Consider the following 22,983-nt stretch of genomic DNA (forward strand, 5'->3'; position numbering starts at 1 on the left):
CCAGAAGCCATATGGGCCTTAATGTGTAAGGTGATACATAGACCTCACATAAGATTTTGTGGGTTTTTTGTTTTTTCCTTAGCAAAGAAAGCATCCACTAGCAGATTGTCATCATGCATCCATTGTGTTCACTGACTCTTTAACCTTCCTTGATGAGTAGAAATGGCTTGCTTTTTAAATACAAGACTTGAAAGAAACTCTGATTGGCTTTTAGGAGCATTCACTAAGCAAATGTCTTGAGGTTCTTTAAATTAATTGATGCCTTTTTCTTGCTGTGCCTCTATTAGAGTTCTGTATGACTAAGGAAAAAGATTTTTTTTCCTGTGAGTGTATGTGTACATTCTAAACTGTTATTGAGACTGACGGACTTGAATTAAAACATACAAGTAATTTGATTAGAGAAATAAATGGCTGTATATTAGGAACCTGCACTGGAAATAAAATATTTGAAATGTGCGCATCTATTCATATGGTAATAACAGGCCCTTTCAGGCACAAGGGCTGAATAGAATGATGCAGCCTTCAACCTTTCGATTGTTGCTATAGCAAGTACATTGCCTGCTAGTAATTAATTTGAACATCCATCAGTTACCTGGCCAGGTAGGCCCTGTAGCACTTCAAAGAAATAGGTTTGTTCAGTTTATCCAACTTGTCCCCAAAGTGGACATGTTCTTCAAATATTCTCACTTGGAGTGATTTAATGAGTTGACTAGTAGCTTGGCAGTGGAATAATCTATTGTGCACTTATTTTAGAAACAACAGAAAAAAGCATGATCCATTTTTTACTGAAATACTTTCTCTCAGAGAGCAGACCAAACTAGGAAGGAATTCTTCTGCCCCCCCCCCCCCATAGTGGACAATATTAAAAAAAAAAAAAAAAGGGGGGTAGGGGGTTAACACTGAACACTTGCACAGTTTTTTCTTTTTATCCAGAGTAAAACTTGCTGATATGAAGTGTTTTAAGTTGCTGTGAAAGTTAGATGGGAGATTGTTGCTAATCAACAATATTTTATTACATAAGGATTTAAACCAGGTCGTATTTATGGTAGGAGTTTGGCCTGCGAAGAGAAACAAATATATACTGCTCAAATTGCATTAGGCTACTTTTTGTTTTAGGAAATAGATAGCTAATTACTGGTGAAATTTAAACAGTACTTCAAAAATACTCTATGGAAATAAGGCAACAAATGTATTTAAAGATGACTGCTAAGGTTATCTATAGAACAGATACTGAGATATCCTCTGGTCATGGTAAGGTCCCTGCTGTGCTGAATACTAAGCATTTATGATGACAATACTCTCCTTTGCTTCAGCAGTGCCGGACCCAGTCTTGAAGATCTAATGTAAGATGGTTGTCTATAAAAGCCTCTTAGCACTTCCCAAAATAAGGCTATAGAGGCTACAATAGTGAAATGATTGGTAATACAGTAATCTGCTTTACAAAAGCCCTGAGAGAGGGGGAGAGAGAGAGAGATCTATATATAAGTATATATATATTTAATAATGAGAGAATTTCAAATGGACTAGAACTTGATTTGCTTCTTAGGAACTGGCAGAAGCTGAATCCTAGATGCTGCTCATACTGCTTAAATCCTTGTATATGTAGGTAATGTGAGATCTTTTAATTTGTTCATGATTTTTAGTCTTTTCCAGCTCTGCTGTAAAACAGTTCTTCTAGTAGAAGTGATCTGTCACATACAGAACTGAGGAAGAAAGATACACAAAATAGAGTTTAAATAAGATCGTATCATTAATTTCTTTCTTTTTTTTTTGCCTAATGTTTCAGATTTTTCTTCTTGACTGTCCTCCATGTCGGGTTGCAATGATTCTTTTCAGGTAATGCCCCATCCTTGCTGCATTTCTGTCTACTTGCATGGTGTGCTTAGAAGTTGATTGTGGCTTAAGTCATAAAATAGTAAGATACGCATCCAGCCCTTAGTTAGAAAGACATACTGGCTGGACTGAATGATGAGACCTTGAAAAGGGTCATGGCTTCAGCTGTGGGTGCTGAGTCCACTGACCCTTGTTTCTTTTGTACTGGTGGTGGTTTTGGTCTCACAGGCAACACCTATTCGCGCAGTAGTTGATGAGAGCACAGGTGTCCTTCTACAGAATAACCTATGGGCTTGTTAAATGTATGTCATGTGCCTCGTACTTTCTGATTATCTTCACTAAAAATTAGTAGCTGATCTTCATGGAAGGCCATATGTACAGTATGGGTCTATTTTTTAAAATGTGGAGATAAGTTAAATAGTTAAAGCAGATTCCTACTGATTTGGGTATTTCTCAAATGTGTGCAATCTTTTCTATAATATTGCTTATTGTTACTAACTTTAGGAAGTGGTCTAATGGACTAGTGCAGTAGAGTCCAGTAAACAGCCCATACTTTTTATAGGTTCTTACCTATAGAGTTCTTGCTCTCAAAGGCCCTCTCTCATGTGCGTTGCATGATAGGGGTACAGCTAGTATATTGTGAGGAGGGTCATGGGACTTCCCAGACAGAATGATAATCAGGAATGGCTGTAGTTGCCACCGTGACAGTTCACTCGGCTCTTTCTTCTCTTAGTCTAGGCAGTGACTGGAAAATATGATGCTGGGGGCATGCCTCATGAATTGTTTTGGAGGTGCTACTGTCTCGCTACAACTTTTTCCTGCTGCTCCTTATTTGGGCAGGGAGTAGGCTGAATACAGAGATACAGTACTAGTGCCTCTTCATCTCAGAGAGCGTGCAAAGTAAGTCTGGTGTCTAGGAAATCCTGGATTTACTATGCATTTGCAAAGGACTGGTTGCAGGGCAGAGGCTGCAGTATTTGTTCTTTTTCAGAATGAGCCTTTCTGTTTTCTGACGTCCTGACATACAAATGACATTTGAAGAACTGTTTTGGAATTGTAATACCTTCCTCCCCCGCCCCAAGTTACTTATAAACTTTGTAATTTTTAATAGAGTTTATGACAGGCAGTGGTTGTAGAATGAAATTTATGCTTTACTTTGTCTCTTATATAAAGTAGACTTAAACAGTACTGACCTTACTTCTGTAGGTCCTGATGCAACAGTGGTTCAGGGAGAGATGACTGAAAGCTGTATAAAATAAAATACAGCACTGTAATTTAAATACTACTTTCTTTCGCTTGTCTTTGCTTGGGATTCTCTGTTGCATCTTTACAAATATAATTCTTTTATTTAAGTGACTCAAAAATCAGACTTCTTCCAAATTCCCAAAGCTTTAGTTTGATGTCATGTACATTTATGGAGTTGGATGAAAGTAAAAACTTTCTCAAATGTCTATTTTAAGCTCTGAAAGCAAAATGAACAGCAAAATTTCAACCATTTAGCAGCCTGGACCATGAACAGGATTAATATGAACAGGATTAATATGAACAGGCAGTCAAAACCTTCTAGGAATCCAAAGCTCATTATAGAAAGCAGTCCTACTTCAGGAAATTATTAAAATGTTTATTTAAAGAGAGTTCTTATCCTGGTTATTGCAGTGAACAGTGGCTTTATTCAAATTAAAGCCAGCAGAATTTTCTCAAATTTCCTGCTACCTTTTATGAAAGATACACTACATAAAATACTACATAACTATACATAACATGTACATATAACATACTACATAAAAACTTTGCATTTCATTTCTAATCTGTGAAAATAATATCTCATCTCTCTTCTAAGGTTGCAGATGCATATGTTAAATGGGGCCCTCTTAGCATTGCTGTTTCCTGTCGTTAACACGCGCCTGGTGAGTATACTATACCTTTCCTTCTCCTCGTGTATTTCTTCCTACAATACTTTCTCTAGAAAGGTGCTTGAGCTGTCTTTAGAGGTGGCTAAACTACACAGATTTGGTTTAGGAGCTATACTTCTAAAATACTAAGCAAGTTTTGATGGTTAAAATTTCTTGCTGCATGTAAATTCACTGCTCATGGAAAACTTCTTTATTCCCATATCTTTGTTTCTGCAGGTATTTCCTCCCTCTCAATTAAATTCAGCAGGCTACATACTATTTGCATAATGAATCGGAGTGATCTATAAATACCTGCTGGATTTGTGTATTGAAGAGATATCTAAGACACTGAGAAAATGATGGGATGAGAGTGTTTCACTCAAAGCAGGTAAGTTAGCTCTTTTGCTAAGATCTTTCTGAAGTACTAGATTATCACTGAGTTGCTTCTTTTACTGTGAAGAACTTGCTGTTTTGAATATGGCAGTCAGATTACTAACACTTGCAAGTAGCCACCTTTCTTCATCCCAGACCCTTTTGTAAAGCTATCTAAAAGGTGTTTCTTCTACATTGCTGGAGCAAGCAAACTACTTTCTGAAATGCATTTTTTTTTTATTTGTAAGTATTATTTTAATGATGTCTGAGACAACACTATTGAATGCCTGAAACTGAAGAACTAGTTTCTTTTCAAGCAGATGCATATAAAACTATAAATAAAATTTAAGTATAAAAAGTTTAGACTTCAGAATGGCTACGTTGTGAGATGGAGCTGTCAAGTGTGTTTTCTTTTGGACGTCAGTTGCTACGCTGCCGTACCTTTTGTCCTTGTGTTTTACAGGGTAAATTGATTGTGGGGAAAAAAGTTAATGCAAAAAAATAGTTTATATCTTTCACATGATTAGGTTAATTCTAAAGTCTAAACCCTTTTGTAGGGTGGCAGCAAGTGCATTCAGGAATGTAGTTGTAGCATCATATCGTAGCTGGGGTGGGCTTAATCTAGGAAACTTTGGCAAACAAGACCAGTGAAGTTGCAGCAATGCAATTTGTGTAGGCTGCTAATACAAGGACATATTCAGGGTTCAAGTTGTGTAGTTGGTGCTGAAATCTCTGCTGCCAGTTTCAATGTTATCGGTACTGAAGCAAGCTAGATTGTTAGTAGATGTATGCCGGTCAGCATCATTTAAGTCTTTGAATATGCTATAGATACAGTCTTTATTTCAGCCTGGTGGCAGCTATTAGTCCTACAAATTATAGTTTGAGTTAGATTTTTGCTTCAAGTTATTTACCTCCAACAACAAGCTTTTTTCCTGAGTGAAGTCACATAAGAGCCCTCCTATGATCAAAGTGAACGCTGAGTAAATATATTTGGCTTTAGGAAAATTCAGTCTGTTTTACCAGGCTGTAAATTCCTGGTACAGGTCACTAGAATGGATCCAAAATACTAGTCTTTGATTTACAAGCACAATCACAAAAACTTCCATGTGGAGAGTTAATAATGTGGAGAGTGGAAGCGTAGAACAAAGTTCATTGTCCATTCCACCCTGATCTTTAAACTGACAGTGAACGTGATAGCTTTGAAAGCGGCTTCACAGGATAGCATGTGGCCCATGGTTAAAATGACGTAGTGGGAGACTAAAAAACTAGAAGTGGGTACACATGAATATGGGAGATTCCTCAGGCCTGGAATTTGCCCAGTGTTGTTGGCGTCTGTCACCTGCTCTCCCCCCCAAATTAGGCACAGCAGGGTTTCTTCATCCAGGTTTTCAAAACTGCTACAAATTTCCTGTCTTCTGGAAGAAAAATTAGCCTGTTGGTGTCCCTAGTAATACTCAAACCTGTCGAGAATTAATGCTAAGAAAAGTTGTCCTGAATCTGAGCTGGATAAAATATTTCTAAGAATTATTTTTAAGAGTTGTTATGCATGCACATATGGGGGTGTGTGTGTGTGTGTACGTATATATACATATAAGCGCACATGCTTGCTCATTTTCTCAGATTTCAGTGGTTTCAGTAGTATAAGCCTCGAGTTCCTTCAAGATTTAGTCTTTTTGTCCTTCCTAATCTGGTAACTACACATATTCTTTTTCATACTAGAAATGTTTATTTGCAGTTTGCAATTGTTTTTATTAAAACTAGTTACTGCTGAATAGAAATGGCATTAAATCAAAAATGCAAATAGAATTTCTTGATAATAGAATACTTTTCCTGTTTCAAATTAGGTAGCTTTCTGATTTCTATTGGATTTTTAGGAGTAACCTGTTAAGGTTAAAATAATACATGTTGAAATATTTTAATAAATCATTAACTTGTATTTTCTCTAATATTGTTATAGATCTCACTTATATTTGGGCAGTGGTGATTAAACAGGAAAAATACAGACTACTCGTATAAAATTCTGCCCTTCTCTAGAGATAGAGGAGCCAAAGGACTACGTCCAAGAGCAAATATTTTTGGAATAAATACAGCTCTAGGATATTTTTGGCTTAACAGCTGCTTGCTAGGCTAGTCTCTTTTCTGTGTGTCTTCTGGCACAAGATAATATGGGTGATGTTTTATAGCACTGCAGCTTTGGCCCAAATTATTTCTTGGTAGACGTGCATTCTGCTCTATAACTGTCGTTGTAAATATCCACAATGACATTTTCCTGAAAGCACTGAATAACTCTTAACACTTAGTAGGAAGTTCCAAAAAAAAGTGCAATAAATTTGTCTATGCTCTCTGTTCCTCTGCTCTGATTTGTAATACCTTCCTGAAAAGCTTTTGACTCAGTCAGGAATGGTCATCATTTTATGCCTCAACTTTTTATTTCAGTTTTGTGATATTTTAAGACATATATTTTACTGTATACATGGTTCATACAAAAATTTGTATACCTAGTTACATCTGTAAAGGGTTGTAATATATAGTGCCTGGCAGAAAGTAAGAGCATGAGAAGTTGGACACCTGACCCAGCTACTCATTTAGAAGTGGGGGAGGGAGATCATGCTTTTGGGCAGGTAGGTGGGAGAGAGTTCTCTCATTCTCAAGAGACAAAACATTCTTGATTAGCATTAACAATCACATGGAAAATAGGGTAATCTTTGAAGACTTCCAGGTAAATAGAGAAGAAAATGTTAAGGGAATCAGATTGTTAGGTTCCCGGGTAGGAGCCTAGAAAGGTGTAAGAAGAAATACACAAGTGCAAGATCTCTTTTAACTCCGTATCTATATTACATGGAATACAGTGTAGGTCCTGATAGCCTAAGCCTCACAAAGGTTGGAAAGGAAGCCCGTTAAAAGTTTCTCAAATAAGTCGCAAAACAATGTGTGGCACCAGGTCTGTGCAAGTAAATTAATTTAGCTGCCAGTGAAGTGTTTGGAGAGTAATCGTTTTTGTAGGAGCATGTGTGCGAACATATTGCATTAATCAAATTTTAAAGGAAAATATTTCTACTGGTTTTAAAGCTTTGTTTGCAAGCTGATGTCCTGAATATGTTGATATAGATAAAGTAAAAAATAAGACATGTCCTAGAGGCGTTGGGCTTACTGTCTCGGCTAACACAGAGATGGTGCAGTTTTAATGTTTCCAGAAGTTGCTAGACAGTATTATTAGAACTATTTGCCTTGAGAGGTACACAGCCTAAATCTGTTTTAGGAATAGAATCATACTTTGAGCAATACTTGCAGTGCACTCTGTCTTTAGGGACTATGATAATGTCCTACTGCATCTCTGTTGACTGTTAAGGTAACAATGCACTGTAGTAAAAAGTTTGCCCCAAATGCCTGTTAGCAACACAGCAAAATGGAATAAGTAATGGTAGCACATGATGTCATTTCTAAATTGTCTAAGTCTAACTGGCATAAGTGGAAATAACAGTATGGTTAGACATCCAGGGCTCTGGAAAGGTGGTGCTTTGGCTGCTATTCGTACTAAAGCCAATGATTCTGCATCTTTCACACGTATCGAGGCTACGTACGTTAAAATGGTATGGGTGCGTAAGTGCAATTTACAATCACACTTTTATTTGGGAATGCAAATTTACCTTATACTGGTGGTAAGTAGTGCCAGTATTATCTGTAGAGGAAGTAAAAAATACTCTTTCTGAAATTAGTATTTTGTGCACATATAACTCTTCTATCTTGGACTCAATTCTACAGATGCCTGACTGTGTCCCTAGAGTCATTACATGTGTGCTGGTTTGCATAATCAAATTGAGTGACCAGGAGACTGTAATGCCTTTTTATGAGATACAATAAACATCAAATCTAGCACTGATCAAATAAGGAAAACAGTAATAAAAGTTAAAATAAATGCCTACAGTTTAGCTCAGCAGTGCATTGAACAACTGCATTGTCCTAACTTTCTTGGTCAGTTTAATCTCTGTAGTGACAGGCCAAGAAAAAAAATCCCTCTCAAATTAGCAGAATTTGGGTATGTCATGAGTTGGAATCCTGGGGGTTTGCTCTAGCTGGATCTTCTGGCATTTGTATACTAGTAAAAATATAGTTGTTGTTCTTGTTTCATTATGTTTCTGATCCCCTCCATCCCTGTAGCAAGGTATTATTCCTAGTCCTGTGTTCCACCATGTCTCGACTCTACTAATCTTCAGCACAGACGGACTCTCTTTATAAATCTCATGACTGTGCTTGTGCATGCTAACGCTTCCCTCTGGTAGCAGATGCAGATTCTGATTCTCTCCCTCTGTATATATGCCCACCCTAACAGGATTAATTGAAAATGAGAACTAGATAATATTGGATAAAACTAATCAATTAATGCTACCTTAAGGGGTTATATTATAATTCTCTCTACTGACTGGATTGTGTAGAAGATGGCAGATGCCTACTTGAAGTTGAGATTAGGTTTTTTTGCCTATATCAGAATATCAGAAAATATCAGAAAAGGAACTGTTGCAAATAAAATCTGGGGAAACTGGTTTAGACCTTAGCACAGACACCACACAGATGGGTGCCTGATACTTAGCTACAGCCCTGGTACTCATTTATTTTAAGTGGCTTTGCTGTTGGCATCAATGCCAACATTAACATATCTTTATTTTCGCCCCATTCAGGTATGTGGGAATCCCTTATCTGATCTATGCCAGGTGGACAAACTGGTGCCTGAGCTGTAGAATTGGCTGAATAATACGGTACTGAACAGTACAATAGTGTAACGTGGGTCAGCTTCTTGGCTACTTGCCGTTTGGACGTCTGCTTGAGAAATGAGTCTTAGCAGGACTGGAAATAATCTGTTTTCCAAAGGCCACTTGTGTTTTTGTTTTGGATTTTTTTTTTCTTTTTAAATACTTCATGTCTGTCCTGAGATGATTCTCTTAAACTCCTCCAGCAACTGTCTCTCCTCTGCCAAATAAGTCACTTGCTATCCTGAATATGTTGAGAAGTAACCAACATCTGTCACATGGGCCTAGTAGCTGTTTGCCCCATGATTTCTGCATTGTACAGCTTTATATAGATTCCCCCTCTCCCATTTCATATATACTGTGGTTTGCTTTACAGGTTAAATTAAAAAAATCTGCTTGCGGCTTATTTGTGGATTACTGACCCTGTCTAGGATACTAGTCATTAATTTTAAGTTATGAATCTGGGTTTACTGACTATGTCTAGGAAAGCTACTGGTACAGAATGCCATTCCATGTTTACTGCAGACACCTAGCCTGCCTGCTGGGTGTGCTATAGAAAAGGGCAGAGCTGAATTACTTTTGTTCCTTTTTCTGTCATACCCTGCAGTCTTTGTAGAGGATGGTGGAGGGAGAGTTCTTGCCCAACACAGTGCTTGAGCTATTGTTGCAAATATAAAACCAAGGCATAAATAATTAGCAGAGGGAGGAATACTACTTTCAGAAAACAGAGCAAAGTAGCAACCTCCCTTCCCACTGAAACCAGCTGAGCTGAAGCGAGTTTAGACTAGTGTTTTGCCATGCTTTGCGGGGCAGGGAGGAACTCGCATCTAAATATTAGACTTCTGGGCTCAACTCTATTCGAAGCTCTATGGTTTTGAAGAGCTTTTTCTAAATCTTAGTGCAGTCAATGGAAAGACCTAATTGTTTCCTCAGGGCAATAGCTGGTTTAAGTTGAGGCATCCATCATGTGCTCAGAGGACTGCCGTTGATGGCCGTGACTTTTCTTGCTCAGAGATAAAAGAAAGAGGTGAGCTCTAATCCTTCATCACATAGTTTCTCTTTTCTGCAGTCTCACAAGCAATAAAAGTGGCTGCTAAGGGTTTAGTTAGGCCGTTATACATAACTTACCTGTTCCTGGGATGAGAGCTTACTGTCTGCTCGCTATTTATTCTTGGTACGTCTCCAGCGAGCCCTTAGCAAGTGTCCCGGGAATTGTGGCCCTTTTGAATCTGCACCATACTGGGCTGATGCGGGGGCAAGCAGCAGATGTGGCTACCTTGAGCTGAACTCTTCCTGGAAAAAACAAAACATCGTACATCTTCTAGCAGAAGTTTCATCAGAAAATGTAAAAACTGAATAGTCTGAATGTTTATTGCAAAATATGCTAACATAGTACTCTGGATTTTGTGTGCGTGTTTGAGGAATAGTGTATGTCAGTATTAGGCTGTGTTTTGAAACACGGCATGATTTTATACCAATGTTAAAACCAGTGAATGGACAATGAACAGATTTTTCTTCAAGTAGCAACCTTTAAAGGAAAAGAACCTATTATCTTGAGTAGCAGGGTAGCCTGTACTCTGTATTCATTTAGACTGTTAAGAGAGCCTAGAATATGAGTTAGTAGAAGAAATGGATAATTTGTCATTTTGTCTTGTACCTTTACTTGTTTTAATGCCCTGAGAAGGGAAACAAGGTGAAATGCAGGAAGAGTGATGCTAGCAGCCTGCAAGGGAGAGAGGAGTTCAGGGCAAACAGCCAGCAAACCGATTGAAAATTAATATACAGAGTTCAGAGTAGTCCATCTTGATAACGAACGTTCAATGTTCCCGAATCTGGGGACAGGTGTGGATAAAGAAATATGTCATCAATACATTGGTCTGTTACTAGGGAAATACTTGTTGCTCTTGAGAGTGGCTGCTGCGTTCCACCAAAGGCATCTGATGGGAGAAGACACGTCTGTTGAGGCCTGTGGCGAGGGTCTACTTTAGGGTTTGTTGCAGTCTGGATTTAGATACTCATGGCCTTTGCAACTGCATACCATCAAATATTATGAGATGAATTAACTCAGGAGGCAGTATTCTGACCTCCTTTATGTTCTGTGAATAAGTGTTGCTTTGATTTTTGGATATCTCAAACGTGATCACATTCTAAACTGCTAATTTGTTTTCGTGAAGAGGTTTTTAAAATCCTGGATTGATGGGTGATCCTTTCTATGTTGTCTCCACTATCTGCACCTATCTGCTATCTGTGAATGAGTGTTTATTGATAAAACAACTTACAGACCAGACCTTTAGAGCTGGGTGAGTCAGTCGTTCTGTACAACTTTATAGTTAATCTGTTGTGTTTGTTTTTTTCTCTTTATTGTGGCCTGGCTGTACAGCTTGAGTGCCTGGCTGTACAGAGAAGTCTGCGTTGTCAGTTCCATACCAGGAAATGCATTTGCATAATTAGCTGGGCTTCAGAACAATCAATCTTTCACAGCAAAAAAAATGTTTTGTTTTACACACACACACAAAAAAAACATTGTCAACACTACTGCAGCAAAACAACTGTTACTCTGTTCTCAGAAGTGTCCTGAGTGTAACGTTTGTGTAACTGACCCTCACAACTCGGCGAGTGCAGAAGCCCACATGAAACCACAGGATATTAGAGCATGCTCCTTGGCAGGGATTGAGTGCCTCATGTTGTATTGTTTATATTAGGAGCTATTGTTTCTGAAGTGTGCGTATTCCAGTTGGGAGAGGTACAGGTTTTCCTTTCTCGCTACTAAAGCTGCGTTAGCCTCTCTTCAAATATTCTTGTTTGATTCCCTTATTTTGCCCTAGGTATCTTTCAACAGGTAATACAGGAGACAAAAGAAAAGATTAATAGTCAGGAAACTTCAGAATTTCTGTGAAGTTCTTGCTTCTGCATACTGTTATCTTGGTTGGTTTTATGTTTTGATACAGAATACTTAGAGTAAATTAACCCAACAGCTTGTATGGAAGATTCTTTAGCCTACTGTCTCCCAAGAGTTGGCTGCACATGTTGGAGTTTGCAGTCAGGACACTGATAGTGTTTAAAGTATTCAGCTGGAGGATGCCAGGACTAATAGAATCCAGCTGTTGGGTTTAATGGCTTTTAAATTCAAAATTGGATTAAAAAAATTGTAGAATTTATCTGCTGTTTATTGACTGTTATTTAGGAAGAAAGCTGAACTGTTTCAATCTCTGACTTCTGCTGATGCAGAATTTTTTGTGATGTTTCTGTTTCAACATTATGACTTTAATATCTTTGGACAATAACAGAAAAGGAAGGTTTTTTGAACAGACAGGCCATGATAGTAAGACTTGCATCCAGAGTCACTTTAGGCTTTAAAATGAGTCTGCATTTGAACCAAGGCTAATGTTTTGGCTTTGCATTACTCCTGTGAGATTTCAGACTCAAGTAAGGGTATTGTCCAATTTTCACATCTGAAATATATCAGAAAAGTATGTCTCTTCAGCCTTTTAAGTGAACTGCAACAATAACTTGGATTATGAATTTTGGATTTTAATTTTTCCTGCCATTGTTCAATTTTAAATGTGTTATGGTCTAGTTTGAGACTTTTTTTCCGAACAAATGGGTATAGACAAAGACACTTTGATTACTTTGCTTTTTTGCATCGTTGTTGGTAATTTATACTAACAAGGAAAAGGAAGAGAGCGAGCTTATGTTATCTTATGTTATTCCTCCTTTATTGTGCTTCTGGCTAATTTCCTAAATTCTCTGCTCGAAGCACTGTATCGTGTTTGCGGCAAGGAGGATGGGATGGGTACAGATAGCTGCATTTTCAAAGCACTGACCATTAATGTCTCTCATCCCTTTGTTAATACACGCAGGTGACAAAAGAACTTAAATGAAGGGATTCTTGCGGGGCATAAGGAGAAGTTTTCCTTCTTAAAAATGGTTCCTTGTGACTCAGTTGTTAATAATGAATTTTCCTTATTCCTCAGCTTCCATTTGAAATGGAAATCTATTACATCCAGCGTGTGATGCTCTACGTTGTGCCCATCTATCTGCTGCGGAAAGGAGGTAGGTTGGCACTTTGCCCTTTGTATATCCAGTGGAACAAGATGTGCCTAACGGTTACCACAGATTTTTGCTCTTTTTCTTAGAATATGTATTACTCTTACTTGTTGTTACTTAACAGTTTCTGGTGGTATGTTGGAGTTCCATCCTGGGTAACAGTGTCAGGCACTGAATTAGGGGCATAAAAAGATGGTCTTTCGCCCAAAGGGTTATGTTGTTTTCAAGACTTTTGCCTGCTTGGATGTTTCTCGGGAAGTACTGCACCTTAAACTGAGCTGAAAAGATCTCTTTTTATCATTAGATCCCAGGTAAATATTAATCAGTTAGTTAGATAATTTCTTGGAATTCTGAAGCTGTAATGAATTGTAGTGGCACTCATTAGTAAAACAGGCTAGCTTGCTTGCTACCTTCTCAAACAGTATTACTATCTTGCATCCATTTTACTGTAGTATTGCAGTAAGTCTGGGAATCCTAAATCATTGCACTGACTGGGGTTTTTCTAATCGTCACCCCTTAGAAGGTAGTGTAGTATGTATTCATCTGGTGTGATGCTCTGTCCCCCTCTAGCGTCGATGTGCCCTCAGCCGCATTATCTAGCAGAGCTGCATTGTTTCATGTAGGAAGTAGAAGCTCGTAATATATAGTCCAGATGTTCAGAAGCTTCAACTGACAACCTAGGGGTGTGATGCCAAGCAGTGGGATGTAATTTAGCAAACGCTCAGAACAAACTTAGCCTGTTTCATTCTCGTGAATCTCTTGTATTTTACAGCAGCAGCCACTTACAATCCTTTGCGCTTACTACGCTATGTTTGTAACCCTCTTTTTGTTCTTGACTATTGAGTGAAGCTAAGTGTAAATGATCCAAAGAAAAAGTGAAGTACAGTAATTCAGAGATCGTTCTGTTTGTCTCTTATTAGTGAAATATGCCAGCCACATTTCGTTTTGATGCAACTTTGATAGCACCGCTTGCCAGAATTTAAAAGATATAGTAAAACAGAAGTTATATAAACTCCTAATCATTACAGAAGGCAGAGAGGAAACAATAGTGTTTACAGCCATGCAGTGCATTGTAGGCAATGACAAATCAAACTCTTGTAATATTACCATATCACTTCTTTTGATGTCCTTGAAGTTCCCAAATAATGTATCATGTTGAGATATATATTTGCTTTGCTTTTACATTCGTCATTGGATGTTACCTGTGATCTTCCTTTGAATTTCAAAGTAAATGCTCTCCTGTTTTTTCTGTGCCTTTTATCTGGAGCTGATGGGACTGTATCTGTAGTTTGAAGGGCTTTGTGTTGTGCATTGTCTCCATCCTTTGCAGCCTAATGTGGTGGTCTAAATTTTTGCCCTTTATTAATTCCCAGGTATTTGCTGCCACCTAATGTTGACATGATAGTACTGAAATTTCAGACCCAAACTTTATTGGCTAAATGTATCAATTGGGATTGCCCTAGGCTATGTAACTAATTTTTCAATTTCTTACGCAGTTGGCTCCTAGTCACCTGACTGGCTGTAATACCTCATTAGCAAAACACACGTGAACTCTTGCAGTAAGTTATGGCTGATGCCACAGGTGACTAGATCTATGATTGCTGATGGAAAAACTACTCAGCTTAAAAATATTTGTTAATATTTTGTCATTTCAATAGCACCTCTGTTTAAAAGCACTTTGAGTAGATGATACCCTTTATCATATCTTGTGCAGCCTGCTCTATGGACATTGATCAGCTCTATATTTATTGATAGCAGCTCTATTCCTATATTTATGATAGAAAGTTCCGTCAGTGAATCTATAGATAATAATCTGGAGAAGTTACTGAAGTGTAGTAAAAATGGAAAAATGAAAAGGAATGGATAGGATGTGAAGAAGTATGCTACTTCAGTTTTACTGGAAGCCTATCGATATTACTGATTCCCTTAATAGGATCTCTATCACAATATTAATATTTCTCTCAAGTGAGTTGAGCAAAACACCTGAAGCAGAGATGGCTTGAGGCTTACTCTAGATAGAACTGCATGACTGAGTTTGTTGACATGCTAATCAAGTATCATCCTAATCATGCACACAGACTCAATTATGTGTTGAAGTGTTTCCTTTTGGACAGGAAACTGGGTGACAGTGAGGACGATAAATCCTTTTTTTCTCTTTCTTTTTGAATTCCCCATTATTCATTATAGTGGTGAAGACAGGACATGTTGCACTGGCAGAATCACCTTTGGTGTTCCCTCTCATCAGTTTGGGGGTTCCACCATGCTTAGGATCAAACTGCTGTACTAGAGACATGATCAGTGCTCAGGCTTCAGTGTTGCACAGTAAACTGACTGAGAGCTCAGTGCTCAAGGATATATTCCCCCATGGGAATAAAGATTTCTTCCCCTCTTCCTCTGTCTCCCTCCCCTTTGTACTGGCTGAATACAAATTTCCTTTCTTCCCCTTCTAACATGTTTCCTTTCCAAACGTGCATATGCATGTATGCATGCACATACCACTGAGACAAAACAAATGCACATGTACTGTGGTTCAGATCTTTCTCAACTGCACTACAAGGCTCTCAGGTGAAATAGATGGCGTGCAGATGTAACAGGTCAGCACAGAAGATTTTAACTCAATGCAGTTCCTACGTGAAGTAGGCCTGTAGTTGGCTGCTTTCCTGTTGGATGAATCTCACCTTGTATCACCTGTGAAGCTTGTCAAAAATTATACTCTAGAGCTGGGCAGGAAGCAGCATTCCTGAAAAAGCTCTAATCAGACTGCCCAGCTATAGGATAGATATAGAATTTTGGATATGGTCACTGTGTTTTGTTTTTTTTAATCCCCCTCAGGGAATGAGACCCTCTCTTCCCTTTCAAAAAAGTATGGATGCTTTTGTAGCTCCTGGACTGTATTACTGTGTGATCAGATGAGCGCTAGGATTGGCAAAAGGGAGGCACAATGAGTGAATTGCCAGGGTGGGGAGAAAAAGACAGGAGCCAGTGCAGCACTGATTTAGACCATGGAACCACCCCTTCACTGAAAACTCCTCAAACCACTTTCATCTGCAGTCACAACTAAGTTGGTCTTACGAAGCATACAAGTATGCTCAGATAAGTACACTGTATTTTGCTACTGGGATAGAGATTGCTGGAAGAAGGCTTAGGCAGCTGGGGAATTGTAATGTCTCAAACTGCCACCACTGTTTCAGGAGTGCGTTAACCTGACCTCCAGAGATCAAGGTACTAGAGACCTCCAGTGGTGTTCAGGAAAACTTTATTTTGCCTGCCATACACTTTCAACGTAATGGAAAAAAAAATCTGGCTTACATTGCATCAACCTCAGAGGTCTAACCAGTTCTTGACTGTCTTGGTCCTTAAGCTAGTAAATCTATCAGTGGTCAGATTTTTGGATGGATTTGACAAGATCACATGTGCACTTGATTTCACAGCTTCAAATTATATTGAAATTTAATCAAAATGGCATTGTTATTTCCTAAGTGCTGTGAGCAAATGGTATCACTCCACAGGGGTATGGCCTAAGAGTTAATATGTGGCTACTCCTCAGCGGTAGAGTTCAGGTGATAATCTTTCTTACGGTTTGAGATCTCCAGCATAATTTAATGGAACAGAAAAGCATACTGGTGTTGGTTTTGGGGTTTTTTTTTCCCCCCTTTTTTCCCCCTTTTTTTGGGGGGGCACTTTAAGGAGCAATCTGATGTATGAACAGATGTACCTGAAGGTCCAGGAATATCCTTTATGCTTAATCAGAGGCCTTTGTATCAGTGTCACTGCAGTGTCACACAGTGTCATCGTATGGTTCAGACATCTTAGACTGCAGGGGGAGCTAGGTCTCCAGCATCTTCTTTGTTAAAATGATGCTGATGCCAATTGATGCTGAACAAAGGATTGCCAGCTAAACACTTTTGATTACTATGGTAATTTGAAAATTACCATTTTAGGTCTCTGAAGCATTGCAACCCAAAATATTACTAATTTATAAATTTGTTGTCCCTTTCCTAGGTCACAGAAGTGAATCTGAACAACATGTTGTGCCCAGCCATTGCAGAGAAGAGAAGCCCTGGTATCGAATCTGGGCATCTGGACATCAGACTGTCATGACTATGACTCATGGGAAACTTGTAATCCTACTGTTCTACAGTGCTGTCCCCATCTTCAAATGTAGCATGGACTTGTTTGGATTCCCCACTAAGAAAACAGACTGAAATTTCTCCTCGGGGAATAGTACATACAGGAAGCAGAGACACCTAAACTCATACTGGAAAAGAAAGAGGAGGGATGAGAGGACTGTGTGTTTATACTTCTTCCCACAGTTTATTGCCTCAAAAACACCTCTGTAATCAAGTGAGTGTTTTTGCTTTTAACTGCTGTTTCTCACTGTTAATTGCCAATGGCAAAATTAGTGGCCTTATTCTGGAAATGGTTCGTGTTTTATACATTTTGTGTAGATTACAGTAGAATCTTGCTAAGCCACCCTTTAAAATTAAGCCCAGGATCTGTCCACATTCCAGCAAAGAGAGTGTCAGTGCTACCTCATTTTATGACTTTTTTTTTTTCCTACTAAATATCAGTACACTTACATCCCAGGATAGGAAATAAAGCTGAATTATAACTCACCACTGGTAAGAACAGAGCGTATCTTGAAGTGCATCATCCTGGCTAACTCTCAGTGCTTGAATGTTGTTAAAATGGGTGTGCAAAATTCACAATTCAAATGCAGGCTGTCCACACTGTGGAGAGAGTAAACTGATTTGGTTGTATTTTGGACAGGGGAAAAAAATAAATCTCCACTTGCAACCAAAAGAAGAGTACTTTTCAACTACATTATGCTTCTATGGAAATACAAAAGAAGTATTAGTTTCTGTTAAATTCCATAAAGATTTTCACCAGCCTATTTTTTGAGAAGTTTAAATAAATAATTAGTAAGGACACTAGAACTAGCACAAGACTTCATGGGGGAAAAAGTCAGTTTAAAATAAATTTAGTCTCTCTTCGATGTTGGTCTTTAGATTTTAAAGCCACACTTCCATTTCCTAGATAACAAAATTAACTATTTGACTTGTTCAAGGTCACGTGAATTCTTGTTGCAGAAGCAGATGATGAACCCAAATCTCCTGAATCCATATTAAGTCCTTCCTAACAGTGCTACTGAAATAATAAAGTTTAAACTGAAATATCCATTACCATGCTATTTCAACCCAAGAGCAAATATATAGCCTACTTGGATGACCCTGATCTGGAATGGTCTCAACTGTCTGGGGCATGAGCATTTCTGCGAATGAGATTAGTGCCAGACTGGCAGTTGGATTAAATTTTTTGAATGTGCTTAACATATAAGAACTGCCTGTGCTCCTTAGTGATAGAGAAATAGTGAAGCTCACCGCTACATATTGAAATTGATTTCCCATGTGAGCAGCAAATAGCTTGTGACAAACCCACCACAGGCCATTCAAACAACCACTCAGCTGGATCTCAATTTTCCTTTTTGTATGCCATTGTTAACAGACTGCGCTAAAGAAAGTAGTTCACACTGGTCTGTTAAACAGTCATCTGTTGAATAGCAGTACTGCAGAGTTATAAAATCTATAGTGATTATTTGTCTAATGAGAAATGCTCACAAAATATCCCAGGTATGAATTTAAAATTAGTATCCCAAACCACATGTGGGAATCCAGCTCCCTCTGAAATGTTTCTGTGCGGAGGTCATTGTTTCCTTTTTGTCCCTTGATGTCTGGATAATGACACTACTGAATATCATACTGTTGTTTTCAGGATTGTGAAGTCTAGCAAGTGAGGGGAATTTTCTATTATTTGGTGAGGTCAGTGTGGAGTGTGAGAGTCATTATATATATATATATATATATATATATATATATGTAAATTTTGCAAGGAAAAAAAAGAGGATGTTGTAGTGCAAGATTCTTAGCTGGAAGAACCTGAACAGCTCTCCTAAGTGTCTGCTGAAACACAATTCTCTGGCTAGATTGTTTGAGCTGAATACGAGAAACATGGGTTCAAAGCCAAACTATGCCATTGCTCTGCTTTGTAATCTTGGGCAGTTTACTTAATCTCTTAAAGACTGCGTTCTTCCTCCAGTCCTGTTTCATAGCTAGGATCACTTGTCTATTTTAGTGTTTTACATGTTGCCTAGTGAAACAATGTAGGCCTCTAAGTTGTCCCCCAGATATCAAGGTCTCTGAATTCTAGCTTTTCTGAATGTTCATCTCTTTAGTCTAGTACCATCTGTTCTCAGGCTTTATACAATACTTCTGAAATAACATAAGTAAATGTCAACCGGGTGAGTTCAGGTGAATACAAATATGGTATAGCACTACTCTACCAGTTCCTGGGAGCTGTTTTAGAGAGCTTAACTTATTTAAATATTATTTTGTGTATTGCATCTAGGTTAAAATGCACTTAAAATTGCAAAGACAACAGTGAAAAACTTTGCAAGTCAAATGACATTTTCTTTACAGCTAGGGAGGCAGCACAAAAAGTTTATGTATAGCTTGACCAGGTCACTTAAAGTTGGTACTTTGGTAATAGAGCTGTGGTCACTTAAACTCTGACCCCAAGGCTACTTGCTTCCTCTCTTCCTATCTATAATGAAAAACCATAGGCAAGGTGGTGTCATGTATCTGCCATCTTACTGATGTTTTCAGGTAGTGGAGTTTAACTAATACCATTGCTATTTAAGTGAAGCTTTCTGTACTGGTTTGTAAATAGGATACCCCTCAGTTCTTAGAGCATACTTGCTAAGTATGTTAGAAAGTATTAGACTAGTCTGAATTTTCTCCCTTTAACTATAGAGGACTCCATTATTCGTATCAACTTCACTTTTAAGTTTGGATTTTGCTTGTAGTTCAGACGCTTCCTCTGATCTTCATCCAGCCACTGGAAAAGAAATCCTATAAGCTGTCTTACGCTTTCACAGAAGCTCATATTTGTCATGGTTGCATCAAGCCACAGTTTGCTTACTAAAGCATGGTGTGCAATTGTATTTTGGGTAAAATTACAACAATGTTGTTGCTTATTAAAGTCACAGTGAGAGTGACATACGGGGTGCATATGCGCTGCTGTCATTCAAGTATACAACCAACTTCTTGCTCTCTGTTGACTAGGAACAGAGCCGCTATGTTATTTTCAGTGGATAAGGGATAGCTCTACTGCTTTAGAATGCAAAGTGTAGGTAGTTTTGGGAAGAATATTGTAACTTTCAGAAATTTCCATTTAAATTACATTGATTTTACTGTAGCTACCTGGCATGACAGCCAAAATTATAGAAAAATAAATGCAGAAAAGAATTGTAAAAGGGCAATAAGGATTGAGAAAGCAGTCCTCTGGTGATTTAAAAACAGAGAGCATGCATGACTAAATGGTGGTGTGGTGAAGCAGGTAAAAGGAGTTATTTTGCCTTTATCTTCATAAGATACTGTACATGGGCATACTCATACCAGCTTTAGTCTAGTGAGTACTGTCATAGCTACCTACACATGTACATAGTTATTCTCAGTCCCAATAGGCTTGTACAGCCTATGCTGAAGTCTATTGAATCTTTATGGTTATTGCTGAATGTGCTAGCTAGTGAAGGGTAATATCAGTATAGCCTGTCTCTGCTATAAGGCATCCTTTGAGTAATGAATATAACTATCAACATTTGATAATATCTAACAGGGCAGAGAGCAGGCAAAGGCAGATAAAAATGACAGTATTTTTTTTTTTTACAATTGTCTGAAAGTATACAACTTTTTACAGAGCCTGAGCACCATGACAGTGTGCATTTGTGTGTGTGTGTGTCCCCCTAGGTTATTAAAGTCATAAGGAAAGCAATATTTTTCCCCATATCTTATTAACATGTCTGCTAGTAAGACTTTGACAACTCTGTAAACTGTTTCTGTTCTCGCCATATGTTTGAATACTTAATTCTAAAAATAGCCTTGCATCTAAGGGTACTTTTATTAGAGTATTATTACTTCTTTGGTGAACTCTACATCATGTGACATTGTGTTTTTTCACTAAATTGCCAAAACTCGTTTTCAGGAGGAGAGCCCTGAAATACTGAGGCATCTGTGGTGTCTACTGAATATAAAATTAATTGCTTATACTGTATATTTGAGAGTATCTCCACAGCAATTTTCACTTAAGAGCACGGTCTGTCACTAATGGATTGACTACTTTATAAAGGTTTTCTGTTTCTATGCGCTATCAGTGCAAATTACTTGAATAGATGTCAACCAACGATGAAATAGGAAATGGCCATCAAGCTACACTCTAATGCAGCACTGTGCAGTAATTGCCACTGCCTGGGTTAGTTCTGTACATGCTAAAGTCATAGCTCCCATAACAAGCAGGTGTTTGAGTACAAAAATAACCTGATTTCGAAGACTCCATTGTATGCTGTTACAGTATTTTAGATACATTTAGTACTTCTGTGTTAGAAGGAAAAATTAGGTAAATGAGGTAAAAATCACTGGTGTTGGTGGAAAATAGGCAAGCTTACTGAGCTAATATATTGTACATTTTAATGTTGGAGCAGAAGGAGGGAAGAAACTGATCCGGATGCTGCAGGTAAGAAATAAGGCTCTCAAATATTAATTGCTATAACAGGAGTCTCTAGGTTATCAGCTAAAACCAGATACCCCAACATCTAGAGGAGAAAAGAGGATTTTCCATGAGTGTTTGGACACAGTAATTCAGCTGAATACTAATGTATTCCTTTCTTTTCAAGGTGTCTACACTCCAGAACCACTCTCCAGTTTCTGGTGGGCTCTTCTGTCTACTGGGCTTATGTTTGTATACCATTTTAGCATCTTGCAGATTCTGGGATTGGTAAGTAAATGTGTGTTAATAAACAGATAGTTTGCAAGTACATTCAAAATAAAAACACTGACTAGTTTTTCAAAGTGTCCAGATTCACATGGATAAAATTACTTGAATACAGATTTTTAATCGCATGTCCTAATGGCCATTTGTACCTCATATTTCACAAGTAGTGGTAAAACCTTCCATAAATCAGCTATGCACCCATATAAATCCATCTCTTAAATGCACAACTGTGTTCAGATCTGCTTTCCTTCTGAAAGCTGGCCAATTGATGCTGAACAAAGGATTGCCAGCTAAACACTTTTGATTACTATGGTAATTTGAAAATTACCATTTTAGGTCTCTGAAGCATTGCAACCCAAAATATTACTTATTTATAAATTTGTTGTCCCTTTCCTAGGTCACAGAAGTGAATCTGAACAACATGTTGTGCCCAGCCATTGCAGAGAAGAGAAGCCCTGGTATCGAATCTGGGCATCTGGACATCAGACTGTCATGACTATGACTCATGGGAAACTTGTAATCCTACTGTTCTACAGTGCTGTCCCCATCTTCAAATGTAGCATGGACTTGTTTGGATTCCCCACTAAGAAAACAGACTGAAATTTCTCCTCGGGGAATAGTACATACAGGAAGCAGAGACACCTAAACTCATACTGGAAAAGAAAGAGGAGGGATGAGAGGACTGTGTGTTTATACTTCTTCCCACAGTTTATTGCCTCAAAAACACCTCTGTAATCAAGTGAGTGTTTTTGCTTTTAACTGCTGTTTCTCACTGTTAATTGCCAATGGCAAAATTAGTGGCCTTATTCTGGAAATGGTTCGTGTTTTATACATTTTGTGTAGATTACAGTAGAATCTTGCTAAGCCACCCTTTAAAATTAAGCCCAGGATCTGTCCACATTCCAGCAAAGAGAGTGTCAGTGCTACCTCATTTTATGACTTTTTTTTTTTTCCTACTAAATATCAGTACACTTACATCCCAGGATAGGAAATAAAGCTGAATTATAACTCACCACTGGTAAGAACAGAGCGTATCTTGAAGTGCATCATCCTGGCTAACTCTCAGTGCTTGAATGTTGTAAAATGGTCACAGTGAAGAAATGTACGCTGAATCTCCCAGTGACAAGTGTGAAACAATGAGGTTCTACTGTATTTTCATTAAGCTGGTTGAAAATATTGGAGAACAACAGTAACTTGTTACAACAATATTTGTAACAACAAAAATTGTAAACAAAAATTATGTTTTAACTGACTACTATATTTCTAAG

The 22,983-nt window shown here is 38.1% G+C and overlaps 1 long non-coding RNA gene across 1 annotated transcript; it reads right to left on the reverse strand.

Annotated features, from left to right (window-relative positions):
• Positions 1-1,529: 1,529 nt before the first annotated feature.
• LOC135325513 (uncharacterized) lies at positions 1,530-10,121 on the reverse strand. Its single transcript, XR_010386443.1, has 3 exons — positions 9,971-10,121; positions 3,027-3,079; positions 1,530-1,703 (listed from the first exon to the last, which is right to left on the reverse strand). It is a non-coding gene; the product is annotated as an uncharacterized LOC135325513 (long non-coding RNA).
• Positions 10,122-22,983: the final 12,862 nt, after the last annotated feature.

This window comes from Dromaius novaehollandiae, unplaced genomic scaffold, assembly GCF_036370855.1.
Source record: "Dromaius novaehollandiae isolate bDroNov1 unplaced genomic scaffold, bDroNov1.hap1 HAP1_SCAFFOLD_132, whole genome shotgun sequence".
In the NCBI taxonomy this organism is placed as follows: Eukaryota; Metazoa; Chordata; class Aves; order Casuariiformes; family Dromaiidae; genus Dromaius; species Dromaius novaehollandiae.